General features: G+C 39.7%; 1 protein-coding gene across 21 annotated transcripts in view; it reads right to left on the reverse strand.

Annotated features, from left to right (window-relative positions):
• LOC122023701 (actin-related protein 6-like) overlaps positions 1-13,263 on the reverse strand; it is a 29,866-nt gene that overhangs the window by 15,695 nt on the left and 908 nt on the right. The gene's annotated exons all lie outside the window — the stretch shown is intronic.

The following is a 13,263-nucleotide window of genomic DNA, read 5'->3' on the forward strand; positions in this document are numbered from 1 at the left end:
TCTTGTTTTATCTCCCGGTCGGCTGATCGAAGTCTGCCGTTCTTCAAGACACTTCGCCGAGCAACCAAATTTCAGTGGGATGTTGATTGTGACAAAGCATTTGAGGAGCTAAAGAATTATTTGTCCTCTTTACCTGTATTAGCCAAACCAATAGCGGGGGAGGCTTTGTGGCTTTATCTCAGCTAATGAGCGAGCTGTTGGCACAGTATTAGTGAGGAAGGAGAAGAAAGAACAACAGTCTATGTATTTCTTTAGTCATCTATTAAAAAGAACCGAGTACACCGCACTCGAAAAATTAGCCTACGTATTGGCTTTAACTGCTCGAAGATTGCGTTCGTATTTTTTATCTCATCCGATTACCGTATTAACTAATAGTACTTTGGGTCGGGAATTTATTAACCCTGAAGCTTCCGGAAGGTTGATCAAGTGGATCACGGAGCTCACTGAATATAATATACAGTATCAACCTTGGGTGGCTATCAAGGCTCAGGCCTTAGCAGATTTTATAATAAAAACACAAGGCCCGAAAATGAAAGAAACTTGGAAGATATATGTTGATGGATCCTCTACTCAGCAAGGTAGTGGGATAGGTATTCTGGTTATATCGCTCAGGGAAATCGAATGTAGTTATCTGCTCGGTTAAATTATCTGGCAACTAATAATAAAGCGGAGTACAAGGTCATAATAGTGGGATTACATGCTGCACGGCATGTAGGGGCCACACGGGTCTTAATCTACTCAGATTTTCAACTGGCAGCTCAATAACTGTCTGGCAATATTGAAATTAACAATAATCGGCTCAAGTTATATGCAGAAGCGTTTGATAAATTAAAAGTTGAATTCCAAGAAATGACCATACAAAAGACTTCTCGTTCGAATAATCAAATAGCAAATGAGTTAGCTCAATTAGCTTCTGCCATAATTCCTTGGAATTTATTAGTCGCTTGCATCGAGCGACAGGCCGACCTTGAACTACAGAGTGACTGGAGAACACCAATTATTTTATTCTTACAACAAGGTACTCTACCAACTGACAGGGAGTAAGCACGAATGCTCAAGAAAAGAGCTAGCCGGTTTACTATGATTGAAAATCATCTTTACAAGAGAGCCTTCTGTTGTCCTTTACTCAAGCGTATTGGGACCGAGGATGTGCATTATATCTTGCAGGAAGTGCATCAGGGTTCTTGTGGAAGTCATGTAGGGGGTCGGTCTCTCGCCCGTAAGGTATTATTAGCTAGGTATTTTTGACCTACCTTACAATTTGATGCAGCCCAATTGGTAAGGACCTATTTATCTTGTCAAAAGCATCAAAATATTCCACATCATCCTACAAAATTGCTTAAAACCTCTATTGTTTCATGACCGTTTAATCAATGGGGTATGGATATAATAGGACATTTTCCCTTGGCATCTGTTCAGAGAAATTTTTTATTAGTGGCAATGGATTATTTCTCAAAATGGATGGAGGCTGAGCTTTTAGCTAAAATAACTGAGCAAATGGTTATTAAATTCTTATGGCAACATATTTTTTGTAGATTTAGCATTCAACACAAGCTAGTTTTCGATAATGGAAGGCAATTCCAGGACAAAAGGATCCGAGAATTGTGCCTAGGATATGACATTACGCAAGCCTTCACTTCTGTAGCATATCCGCAGAGCAATGGACAAGTTGAAGTAACCAACAGAGAGATTATTAGAGGGCCCAAGATTAAAGTAGATCATGTTAAGGGCAGTTGGGTAGATAAATTACCCAGTGTATTATGGGCATAACACGACTCCTCAAGAATCGACAAGTATAACTCCCTTCCACCTGATTTATAGTGATGAGGTAGTGATCCTGGTCGAAATAGGAGTAGAATCTGATCGCAAGCATTTATATGACGAAGATAATGTCAATTGGCATCTTATGGAGCTCGACCTGATAGAAGAAGTCTGGGATAAAGCAGCAGCTCGACTCATGTCATATCGTCAAAGGATGAGGCAGAACTATAACAAAAGGGTGATTCCTAAATTTTTTCAAGTGGGCGATTTTGTCTGGAAATGTATCAAGCCGGTCGGAGATGTTAACAAACTGGAGCCACAATGGAGAGGACCATACAAGGTAATACAAAAGCTCGCCTCAGGTTCCTATTATCTTCAAGACGCAGATCTTGAGCGACCCTGAATGAAATCATCTCCAGCCATATAGAACTTGACAAGTACGCCTGTAACTTACTTCTGCATTTAGTTTAAATTTTATACATGCAATAAAAAATGCAGGCGGATCAGTCGAACTCGACTTCAAACTCTATACATTCGACAGTCGAACTGCGACTTTAAACTCTATACAGTTGAACTGCGACTTTAAACTTTGTACTGTCGAACTCGACTTTAAACTCTATACAATCGACAGTCGAACTGTGACTTTAAACTCGAACTCGACTTTAAACTCTACATAGTCGATAGTTGAACTGCAACTTTAAACTCTATACAATCGAACTCGACTTTAAACTTTATATAGTCGACAGTCGAACTCTGATTTTAAACTTTATGCAGTCGAACGACGACTTTAAACTCTATATAGTCGACAGTCAAATTGCAACTTTGAACTCTATCCAGTCGAACTGCGACTTTAAACTCTATCCAGTCAAACTCAACTTTAAACTCTATACAATCAAACTGTGACTTTAAACTCAAGTATGAGTAAGCGTGTTCTCACGCCTACGAATTCTTAAACTCTACGAGCAATCGAGTTTGTTATAAGTCTCAGAGATCCTGGACAAGTTATAAACAAGTATTCATTATGGACGGATCCCAACACCAAGAGCTTATAAATGTCCGACCTGATTATTTCACTCAACATTATGTTCTTGCCCAGCTTATCATTCAGTCTGGGGATTCCTTATGAAAATTGTCTATAACTGTCCGGCCTGATTATTTCGCTCGGTATTATGTTCTCGCCCAACTTATTATTCCGTCCAAAAATTTATTATGGAAATTGATTATATATGTTCAGTCGGATCAGTTCACTAGGCATTATGCTCTCGCCCAGCCTATTATTCCATCCGAAAAGTTATCATGGAAATTGATTATATATGTTCGGTTGGATCAGTTCGCTTCGTGTTATGCTTTCGCCCAACCTATTATTTCGTCCGAAAAGTTATTGAGGAAATTGATTATATATGTTCGATCAGATCAATTCGCTCGGCATTATGCTCTCGCCTAGCCTATTATTCCGTCCGGCAAGTTATTATGGAAATTACTTATATCTGTCTGGTCTGGTTATTTCGCTCAGCGTTATATTCTCGCTCAGCTTATTATTCAGTTTAGAAATTCATTATGAAAATTATAAATATCCGACCTGGTTATTTCGATTGACGCCCATTCTTCATTTAGCTTATATAGGTTGTTCGGCAATTAATTATGAAAAATTTCTCTAAGTCGCACATCATGAGTATATCGGGGAGTTCAGTGTATATGTAAAGGTATTGGTGGTTCTGAAGGGGCACGAAGTTACGCCAAACAACAGGTACCATTTAACCAGTGTTTTGAATGTTTCTCGACATGTTATTTTCTATTCCTTACAATAGTGGGATAATATAAAAATGGAACATAGGGATATATACTTAATTAAATTTACTTAAGAGGCCTTTTGGAAGCTCTCTATTAAGTCGTCGACAGTCTATGAAATTCAGAGGAGGTTTAGCAGATAAATAATCGCCCTCCATAGTTGCTGAATGACTCCTCCAGCTGCATGGCTAAGAGTCCTTGTCAATATGAGTGGCAAATGTTCCGCCAAATTCGGGAGAGTTGAGATAAGCTCTTCGTTTAATTTCACCTCGCTCGTCCTCCCCTGCCTTATATATTTGTAACTGAGACCAAGCAGCGTCGATAGTAGCCCGCTCAGTTTTGGCATGATCTAGCTCAGCTAGTAATGATTCTATCGGTGCATCTTGGGCTCTCAGCTTCTCTTGATGCGTTAATAGCAAACAATCCTTAGTGGCTAACTCTTGGGTTAGTTCAGGGGATCTGCACGCATGTGATGATTTTAGTTCTTCTAGTAAAGTAGTCTTGAGAGCCAGATCTGAAAGGGCTTTCTCTTTCATTGCTCTCTCTACTTGGAGCTTGGACTCATTGCCTTGCAGCTAGAGCTGTAAATTCTACTTGTCTGTTGATTGAGATTTCAATAATCGCTGGCAGTCTTGTAGAGTCTTTTCCATACCGAAAATAAGCTCAGTTTGCTCCCCTATTTTTCTTTGCAAAAGGATATTCTCGTTGTCGGGAGCAGTGAGAGTGGCCTGTAGCTCTTCTACGCGATCCTTCAAAACTTTATTAGCCCTTTCTAGATCCACAACCAGTTGGCTCAAATGTAGTCCAGAGGCATAAAGCTGAATAAAATAATGATAGGGTTGTAATTCTTAAAAAGTAACTTAAGAGGATTTAATTATAAACTTACCACAATAACGTTTTGGTTGTGTTTGTCAGCACATTTGGGAATTGGAGTCCCTTGCACTTGTTTGAGTGATTGAGCCCATAATTCAGCTAATGAGCCCTTCAACTTGAGTATCCCATAAGGTGGAGGTGGAGTGGCATCTATTCCTTGTTGGGATGGTAAACCAATGGATTGTTTGAAGAGGCATGGGGAATTAATTGGAAATGTGGGCCCTGAAGAAAGAGCAAGAGTGATCTCGGGCAATTGTGAAGGAACGGGAGCTGGTTGGCTAAGCAAAAATGCTGATGTTGGTGCAGTTGACTCGGGACCCTGAGTAGGTACTAATTCTTCATATACATGGCTCATCGACTTCTTATTGGATGAATACTTGGAGCGGGGAATAATTGAAGTAGCGCTTAAGGTCGGTAAGGGAATGGGCTGAGTAGATGAGGGGGTTGACGTTGTCTTGGGAGGACAAATAACTGGGGGAATCGCATGAGACATAGGTATAAAGAGGCATGGCCTTATCATAGCAATTGCAAAAAAAGAATGACTATATTTTTGAGACCCAGATTCTTTACCTCTATCAAAAGAAATCTCGGCCAAAGCAAGGGGAACTTGCTCGACGATGGGTAACACGAGTAAATTCGGACCCGAAGCTTCTGTCCAAGGCTTTTTGCGCTTGACGATGAAAGGATTATCCAATTCTGAGGAGTCGGAAGGAGACTGAGGAGTAGGTGCGGCCGGGGGAAGTTGACCAATAGAGGTGGAGATTTGCTCAAGTTGACGCTCCTGCAATAAATCCTCCCCCATTTTGTTTAGAGTCGCTTTTGTTAGCCGAGTATTTCTATACAAAAAAGTTGAGAGAATGGCCTCAGCTATGAAAATAAGTAAGGGTTTGAAGCTTATATGATAAATGGTCAAGGAATAACAAATGATTATTTACAAGGAAAATAAGAAGTTTCACTCATCAAAGGAAGCACTCAGTTCTAAATTGCCCGGAGTGAGTCCAAAAATAAATAATATGCCTTCTATGATCAATGTGGGCAAGTCGAACTTCGCACCCTTTAGTTTCTCCATAGAAGCACCAAGGGTTAAATCTACGGTGATATCGCCCAAGTTAGGGATAGGGGAAGGACTCTGTTGCCAGGTTATAGAATAAGGTGGAGGAGAGGGAAGACGTATGAAGAAATATTTATTTCTCCACTCCCCCTGGGTTGGAAATCTATTAAACAAAATCGCCTTAGAGCGAGCCTAGAATTTAAACAGGTCATTCTCTATTTGGCAAGGACAGAAAAAATAATAACATAGACGAGGAGAAAGGGGACATTGAGTAAACGAAAAATAATAACAACACCACTTAGGATGCTAAGGGATTGTGGGATAAGTTGGTGTAACGGAAGGTTGAAATACCGACTAACATCAATAAAGAAAGGATGTAAAAGAAACCGGAGGCTCGACACAACACATTCCCTGAAGGCAACAATGCTTTCTGGTGGGGGATAGTGAGGACAGCTTTCTGGGGTAGGAAGAACTATATAGGAAGGGATGTCGTAGTTTACATAGAGGTCGTAAGCATCGTCGAGGGTGAAACTAGAAGAATACTGAGTATACCACTCGTTATTCTCCAACATCTTTGAGAGAAAAGATCACTGGATTCAAAGAAGAAAGGAACAAAGAGTCGGAGGAGAAACGATGAAGCCTTAGGCTTTTTTGCCGAATATTTATAAGGATTCTTCAAAAAGGTTAATTGAATGCCACTGTCGGATTATAGCAACGTAAAAAAGGCAGAATTAACTATGGATTGTTTGATGGTTGGATAAGGCGGTGGTCATAGAAAAACGGGTACACTTAGGATATCATGCTCATACGTGTCACCAATGCGAGGCATACATTAGTAATTGATGTAATGGGTCATCATCCCGAAGCATCAGCATGATTACCGAGAATGGATTTAAATCTCGGGGTCAAATTAACATTAGAAGAGTGTAGCAGTCAAGGAGCCTTGAAATTTCTATTTGGGCAGGCAACATAACTTGTAGTCCATCTTGTCTTAAAAATTGAATAAATTTAATCTCGAACGAGAATAAGCTCGGACAGAAGTGAACCCGACCAGCCGCTAAAGGTCGGACGGATACTAAAAACATTTAATCTCGAACAAGAATAAGCTCGGGCGAAAGTGAACCCGGCCAGCCGCTAAAGGTAAGACGAATACTAAATACATTTAATCTCGAACGAGAATAAGCTCGGTCGGAAGTGAACCCGGCCAGCCGCTAAAGGCTAGACGGATACTGAATACATTTAATCTCGAACGAAAATAAACTCGGACGGAAGTAAACTTGGCTAGCTGCCAAGGGTCAGACAAGTGTTAGGACAAACAGAACTTAAACAGAATTGGTTAAGCCTTACTCTCCCGCCTAGAATTTAGCTCGTCAAGAAAAACATAAATTATTAGCAGATATAGAAGTATTAATGCTCAGATTGTTAAAATGTTCTTTAAAAGCATAATCAAGAAAATGGAAATATAACAAATTACACTAGTTTAAGAAAAAAATCGAAAGGGCGGTTTTTTAATAATCTCCTGCGATCAAGGAAATTGGCAAGAGGTTGGGACGTTAGATAGCCTCCTTCCTTTAACTGTTCTATGGCCCCTCAGCTCCATACGTTAAAGCCTTAGTGATGGATATGGCGATAGGGTTATTGAATTCGGGTGATTCAAGGAGTAGCTTTTTCCTTTCTTCAAATTGCTCGCCTTCTCCAGTTTTGTAGGCCTCCAATTCCACCCTGGTATTTGTTAGCTCAGTTTCTCTAGTAGATATCATAGTCTGGGCCTTTGCCAAAGCAGAATGTAAAGAATCTTGTTAAGTGTTTTTAGCTGCTAGCTCAGAAATTTTGGTGGCTAGCTCAGAAGTATGTGTAGCTTTTAGTGTTTGCAACTGAGTGGATAGCTATTGATTCAATGCAATCTGTTCATCTAACTTCGTCTGCAGACAATTCTCGTATTCGCTCAGAGGCAGGGGTGGGAGATGCCTCCGGAATTTGCTGATTCAATGACTTGTTTGCCTAAGCCAAATCATGCAACTATTGAGCCACACTCATACTCATCACCTATCGCTGAAAAGTAAGCGTAGTTAGTAGTATCCAAAATGGGTGACAAACGATTAATTAAAAATTACGTTACCTTAGTTTACTCATATGGAAATCTGTCTGCTAATTCTGTAGGAGCAAGCTCACTAAGTATGTTTCTTGCCTCTTCCCAAGTAGTCATTAGTTGACCTCCTAGTAATATGGGGAGAGTATGCGAAGGAGTAGATGTTGAAGACAATGAAGCTTGAGCAAAGGTAAGGAGAAAATGAAGAATGGTGAATCATGTGTAGGCAAGGGACATTCTCCCCATAAAGACATAAAGAAACTGGGGTCGGAAGTGTCGCCTGGTAAAGAAATATTCTCCTGAATTTGAGCAGGTTGTGGAGTTCAAAGAGTCGGATAAAGGGTGGATAAGGTCGGTTCAGGGGATTGCTCTCTTATGTCTCCCTGGGCAGAATCTTCTGGAGCAAAAAGTGTTTTCCTCTTGGGAGAGGGGGCTAAAGTAACTTTGCGCCCTTTTCGTTTTTTCTTAATAGTGACCTGCAAAGGAATATCTTCGGGTAGGGGAGGTAAATCAGCAGGTAGCTCCCCCAAAGTAGCTACTGCGCTAGAGGGGGCTGCCTAATTGCCGGAAGCCCCACCGAACGGAGTATTTTGTGGCAATCCCCGTTCAGCCAAAAGTTCTTGTTCTCTAGCAAGAAGCTCTTCTTCCTCTAGACCAATCACCTTGTCAACTAAGGCTTCAAAAACAGCATTCACTACATAAAATAAAAAATGTTTTAGTTAGTAATAAAGTAATGGTTAAGATATCATAACTTACTTAAGAAACCAGGTAGCCTCTTTTAAATGAGGCTTAAGATAAATACAGAAGATCTTCGCGCAGCCATTTGTGAATGAAAAAGCAATGACCGATCAATTTATTAGAATAGGCAAGAAAAGTAGGATCCTGTTTGAGACTTTTTAGATCAGGAAGAGGAGGAAAAGAGGATTGTCATTTAGTAGACCAAGGGACAGGCTCGGGCAGCCTCATGAAGAAAAAGTGAGATTTCTAACCTTTATTGGAAGAAGACATTTCCTCGAAGAAAACCATCTTCAGGCGGGATTGAAAAAGAAATACCCCATGTTCTGATTTCTTAGGATAAACAAACAGAAAAAGATTACTAGGGGTAGGGGGAATGCCGAACAAGCGGAACATTATGTATAGCCCGCACAAATAACGAAAAGCATTCGGGGCGAATTGTTGTAAGGTAATACCAAAGTATTGGCTTACCTCCGACATGAAGGGAGGGATAGGAAAACGAAGATCGGCCATTAGCTGGTCCTTAAAGAAGGTAATGTGATTGTCAGGGGGACAATGAGGGTAAGCGTTGGGTTCAGGAATGACAATACGATAATCCTTAGGGATTTTATACTGAAGGCGGAGGGCAGCTCTATCAGAGTTGTCAAAATTCGAGCGAGTATGAGTATACCAGGGGGACAATGATTCTTCCGCCATAAGAAAATGCAAGAATAATGAAGGGATGGGCAAGTTACTGGAAGCATGGAGTGTTGTAAAGAAAGAGCAAGGAAGCGTGGGGTATTGTAAAGAAAAGAAATCGCCCGAGGAAAAGGTGGAGAAGGATGAAAGGCAAAGTTGAAGAATGAAGGCTGTTTAGGGTTTTTATCAAGTGCAATTCAAGGGCAACCATTCGATCAAATGGCGAGTAGGTGGAGGAGCATTGATTCACATGAAAGAAGGTATCGTTGATTTGCGAGGTTGAGCATGTCATCGCAATTCACGAAGCAGAGAATGTCAGAAAATGAGTAGGGATGCCACGTGGCGTCCACCCATAAATGGCCATTTATAAGAGACGTGACGAGTGACGCCTTTTTGCATCCCAAGTGCTTTTTCTACCCGTCCTTAGTACCTCGTTCCTTCTAAAATAGTCAGTTATGAACAATTGGTTTATGAAAAAATCATCAAGGGTATAAAACACAAATCTGGGCACGAATGGATGAACAACCTTAGTAAGAAGGCGAGCGGGCGAGAATAGGGCTTAGGCCCATCAGTCAGTCGCCTGCATCTCCTACGACTAGACTTGAAGGGGAACGCTAGTGATACGGGTTGTATCGAGCAAGCGAGAATAGGGCTTAAGTTCAGTTAGTCACCTGCGTCTCCTTCGACTACACTTGAAAGGGAGGCTAGTGATATGGATTATATCAAGCGTGTTCCGAAGATGACATGGAGATTCTGGTCAAGGTGATGTGGGGGTTAAGGTCGAAATAGGAAAGCAATCCCCATCTAATTATGCGGATCACCTAGCTTTCGGGCCTTGCTCAGGAGATTCTAGCGTAAAACACTCAGATGGGGTGCACTGGTTATAAACCTGGTCAGATATAAGAACCCTAGTATGTTACTTTTAAGAATAGAAAATAAAACGGTCGGCGGGGTAAAAATCGGACGGATATTAAGTTCTATGTGAACACCCGGCAGGCAAAGCCCAGACAGACCCAGAGATACTTAATCTTATATGTCGCTTTCAATGTAAGGACGGCCAAACAGAGGCTGAGCCAATATAAGGCTTTGTCTGTATGCCTGACCGAGCAAAGACCGGGCGGGCTTAAGTACACTTAGCCTTATAAAGCACTTAATAGGCGTGCGGTCGGATAAAGGCCGAGCGAATATAAAACTTTCTGTGTGCGCCCGGCCAAGCAAAGATCGGACGAGCTTAAAGACACTTAGCCTTCTAAAGCACTTAATAGGTCCACGGCCGGATAAAGACCGAGCGAATATAAGACTTTCTGTGTGCGCCCGGCCGAGCAAAGATCGGGCGGGCTTAAGGACACTTAGCCTTCTAAAGCACTTAATAGTCGTGCGGCCGGATAAAGGCCGAGCGAATATAAGACTTTCTGTGTGCGCCCGGCCGAGCAAAAACCAGGTGGGCTTAAGGACACTTAGCCTTCTAAAGCACTTAATAGGCGCGCGATTGGATAAAGCCGAGCGAATATAAGACTTTCTCTGTACGCCCGGCCGAGCAAAGACAGGGCAGGCTTAAGGATACTTAGCCTTCTAAAGCATTTAATAGGCGCGCGGCCAAATAAAGGCCGAATGAATATAAGGCAGTCTGTGAACACTAGATCGGGTAAGACTCGACTAGGTTTAAAATACCTGATGATATATTACTCCTAAAAGGAAGTTCTAACATACATAATTTATCCTATGGTTTCTCCAAAGGATCTTTGGCACTCTGTACACTATATAAGTTTCTGAAAAGATCTTTGCAGTATTTAATATATCACAGAATAGATTGATATAATATGGCCGACCTTATATACCAACCGAGATATGCTCAGCAGACAACAGTTGACAACACCATAACGGCTTATCAGAACTTGTCAAGGAATATTCCTTTGAGACTTTCTTCGAAGGTTATTATGTTTCTCATATTAATTGTAGCAGCATTTCTCTTAACTACCTCAGTAATGGTCTGGAGCATAAATGACAAAAGAGGTACATCTGTGGATAGGAAAAAGATTCCTCGGATTATCATGAAATACCCAGGTTGTACTTTCTTTCATCACCTAACAAACTCTAACAAACAGAGGACCACCTCATGATTGCGGAGGTTATGTGAGGTGGTATAAAAAGGAAGATCCACTCCGCTGGCAAGGTACACGAACTCAAACATTCGCATTTGAACTCTACTTCCTCGCAAATACTTCCTCTACTGTTCTTCATCCACTTCCGGGAGATTGTACTAACTTGAGCGTCTGAGGGCCTAGCCAGGATCCCCACCCTGGTCTTAGGTCACTAACGCTTTGTTGGATCATCTGATTGTGCGCAGGATCATTGAGGAGTTTCTTCATATCTCAAGAAGTCTACTACCCTTCAACCAGCCAGAGCCAGCATGCCATCTCGCAGCCTTCAGACATAATCAATATCAAAACAATATTGTTCAAATCAAATACCAAAATTTCAATATGGTTCGAGATGTTTAACCTTATTAATGGGTATATTATAGATGATGGGTATCCTTCAACAATAATCAAGATAGGTCACACATTTAATAATCTTCAAAATGAACACCAATGTGATTTTTACGCTTGATAATATATAATAATTTATATAATATCATGTAAAATATCAAAATTTCATTATACATCAATTTAGGCATAAAATAGTAAGAACTAGTATTAATACTTTAATACTATGCAATAATTTATTGCTATAGCTCTACATTTAATACTTTACAGCTCAATAATTACAAAACAATTAATAATTTAAAAAAATGTTTATTTCGATTTGTTTTTATTTTTATTGCAATTATTGTGTTCCTCATTCTTCCCCACTAATCAATAAGATTGTCAGAATGATCTTTCATTTGACTAATCTAATTCTAATACTAATTTTATGAACTATGAAACACACAATCAGTGATAATATAGAGGGTACAATCATTTAGTACCAATATAAAACTTTTAAATGATATTAATAAAGATACCATTAATAGGATAAAAAGTGGACAATTAGCATCGGTAAAAACTTTTGAATCACATGAAATTGTCGTATAACCCCCTCAGTTAACTATGTTATGATATATCTTACTTTATGATTTAAAATCAAGATATTAAAACTTAAAAGACAATTCTAAGCAGTAGGTAGTCAACCCCCTACTTAGGGCCTAAGCAAAAGGCATGTCCTAGGTGGGGATCTAGGCAGTTTAGTTAAAATATTATGAAAATAAGAACACAGATTCAAGTTTACAATCATAAAGACGATAAAAGAATTTTAAATAGATATAAAGCAATAGAGTAAAAAAAAAAATACATGTTGCCTATAAAGGATAAGATGAAAAAGATGAAGAACAGTATACAGGTGTAGGATTACTAGAAAGAAAGAAATTTTGGAGATAGATGTGTAGGATTACTAGGAGACAATAGAAAACATTAGATGTAATTTTGGTTGAAAATAAAACAAGTCAAAATAGGTTAAGGTGGTATTGATATGTTTAAGGACAAGTAATAAATTTCATAGGACGAATCATGTAAAAAAGAGCTGCTTAATCGATCAAACTAGATCAAAATAACTTAACCTTTAATTTTAATGGTGTGATAAGATCTACTTAGTTGATCCAAATAATTGGGGCAAATAACTTGTTTTTACTCTAGCACCACATTATCCAAATTTTTTAAGATGTCGTAACTTCTTTTTGATGCACTAGCATGTTTCAGAAGTCATAAAATTTTAGGTGCAAGAACAGAATGCTCAAGAAAGTTCATACATGCAGTTCAGTAGATCAGAGTATCTACACATTGTAGGAAACAAATCCATATTTGAAATTCACTACTCGACTGCATCACCTATATAAAACCTATAGAACTAGTCTCATTCACCATTCAAATCTTTAGCTATATAGAAAAAGCAGGTCCAAACTGAGTAGTGGAAAACAAAAATAAAAGAAAGACAACCCTAACCAAGAAGGATACATATCAGAGTAACTTGTTTTGCAGGAATGCTTGTTGTTCATGTGCTAACTCATTGGTATCACGTGAAGAAAACAAGTTGAATACCCTCTGGAATAACTACCTCCCAAAAATAAAAGAACTATTCAAAACTCTGATAAACATTTTAAGATCATAGATGTGAGTTGAGGGCATAAGATTCATGTAGCTCACCCCAAGTAGGTGGGATTAAGGGGTTGCCCAAATGTTGTTGTCAGGATATAACGTTTCTATATTTTCCCATAGTTTAGATGGCAAGATAAATGTTCCATCAAAATTGATAA

Source organism: Zingiber officinale, chromosome 9B (genome assembly GCF_018446385.1).
Source record: "Zingiber officinale cultivar Zhangliang chromosome 9B, Zo_v1.1, whole genome shotgun sequence".
NCBI lineage: Eukaryota > Viridiplantae > Streptophyta > Magnoliopsida > Zingiberales > Zingiberaceae > Zingiber > Zingiber officinale.